Here is a 2714-nt window from a genome sequence, read left to right on the forward strand (position 1 = left end):
CACAGGCACAACGACACGTTTTAATGCTTACAGGTATTGCGCAATAGCGCACGCTAAACAGACACTTACACACGTAACGTGTAGACTCAAACATTAGACAACGACGAGCACAAGACACTGCGCGAACGCACATTAAATAGACAGACCACATCAACCCCACGTGATGACGAGACGAGCCACAGGTGAGACGGATAATGACAAGACGCACCCGCACCCACGGAGGTACACAGACGCAGACGAATAGACGCAGACAACGTTAACACACGCCCCAAAGGAAGGGTTCGGGGACAGTAGCGTGACAGGTGTTACACCAGATTCTGTGACCGTCGAGTTTTGTGACCACAGGGGGCGCTATTTCACAGTTTCTGTTCAGAGGCACAAACGCTTTACGAATGCTACGTAAACTACGCTGATGCACTTTCTTTACTCGTTTTGTTGGTGTCCACGAGCCAAAATATGACAGATGTTTATATTTACATTTATCGTCTCTTAATTACATAAATGTACTTAAACAAGATTTACCATCCCCTCACCATTGCAGCCAACAAAGAAATCATGAATGGGATGTACAGGTGAGCCTTTTTAACTGGGGTCACCAATTCTGACGACAGCCATCAGAATATGTGACCCCACTGAATCTCCAGGTAACAATAGTAGCCTACACCGTGACCCCACAATAACAGAAAACAATGAAAAAACAACCCTAACCTTTTATTAGTCTATATTTAAACATTTTATCCAAATGTTTAGAATAACCATTCGTAATGACAGCATCTTGCTTACGATGAAGCTTGCTATTTTCGTGTAAAATGATGTAACGAAACATTCTTGTTTAAGTACATTTATGTAATAAAAAGAAGATAAAATGTAAATGATCTGTCATCTTTTGGCTGGCGGACACCAACAAAACGAGTAAAGAAACGCATCAGCGTAGCATTCGTAAAGCGTTGGTGCCTGTAAAAAAAAAGACTCGAAAGGACTTGAAATTCCAAGTTTCAGACTTGGGACTTGACTTGACGGTTGCCTGTCTTGACTCGAGACTTGACTTGAGTTGACTGTCTTTGCTTGAGACTTGACTCGGGACTTGAGGATAAAGACTTGGACTTACTTGAGACTTGCAAAACACTGACTTGGTCACACCTCTGCATTTTAATATTATCAACAGAAAGAGCAAGTCGTCTAGTTTCATATACAGGTATACACGTCAATGTGCTGTGAACAAGGTGAAAAATGAATGAATAAAAATGAATGTATGTTGTTGGTTTATATTCAGTTTAACTTTAAGCCGTGACTTTGAATAAGTTTTAGAAACGATGGGACACAGAATAACATCATCATTATTTGCTTTCAAAAGCTACAATGCCTTTGTTTGGCTAACCATACACTAGACGACTTTGAAAAGACTCTGACTTTTAAAAGACTGAAGTGTGACAAACTCTCATGTATAAAGACAATGTGTCATTACTCACATAGTTTTTAGTCACACACTATGATTTTGCAAAGACTGATGATCTTGCAGGGTCACTATTTGCAAGACTGCGTCTAGATTCCCTTTGAGATTATTTCCCATCATGCTCTTAGAAATTTGCAAGAAGAGAAACTGTTGAAACAATGGAGCAATTTATATCCATGTTTTCCCCTGTCCACTCTATTGTACAAATGTGCAGACAAGTCAGTAGCTCACAACTCCACCACTCCACCACTCACCACTCACAACTCCACCACTCCACAACTCACAACTCCACCACTCACAACTCACAACTCCACCACTCACAATTCTACCACTCCACCACTCAACACTCACAACTCCACCACTCCACAACTAACAACTCCACAACTCACCACTCCACCACTCACAACTCCACCACTCACAACTCACCACTCACCATTCACAAATCCACCACTGACAACTCACCACTCACAACTCACCACTCCACCACTCACAACTCCACCACTCACATCTCACCACTCACAACTCCACCACTACACCACTCACAACTCCACCACTCACAACTCACAACTCCACCACTCACAACTCCACCACTCACCACTCTACCACTCACAACTCCACCACTCACAACTCCACCACTCACAACTCACAACTCCACCACTCACAACTAACCACTCCACCACTCACAACTCTACCACTCACAAATCACAACTCTACCACTCACAACTCACAACTCCACCACTCACAATTCACAACTCCACCACTCACAACTCCACCACTCACAACTCACCACTCCACCACTCACAACTCCACCACTCACAACTCACCACTCACAACTCCACCACTTACAACTCACCACTCACAACTCCACCACTTACAACTCCACCACTCACATCTCCACCAGTCACAACTCCACCACTCACCACTCTACAACTCACAACTCCACCACTCACAACTCCACCACTCACAACTCACAACTCCACCACTCACAACTAACCACTCCACCACTCACAACTCTACCACTCACAAATCACAACTCTACCACTCACAACTCACAACTCCACCACTCACCACTCACAACTCCACCACTCACAACTCACCACTCCACCACTCACAACTCTCATGTATAAAGACAATGTGTCATTACTCACATAGTTTTTAGTCACACACTATGATTTTGCAAAGACTGATGATCTTGCAGGGTCACTATTTGCAAGACTGCCATCATGCTCTTAGAAATTTGCAAGAAGAGAAACTGTTTAAA

Source organism: Brachyhypopomus gauderio, chromosome 16, assembly GCF_052324685.1.
Source record: "Brachyhypopomus gauderio isolate BG-103 chromosome 16, BGAUD_0.2, whole genome shotgun sequence".
NCBI lineage: Eukaryota > Metazoa > Chordata > Actinopteri > Gymnotiformes > Hypopomidae > Brachyhypopomus > Brachyhypopomus gauderio.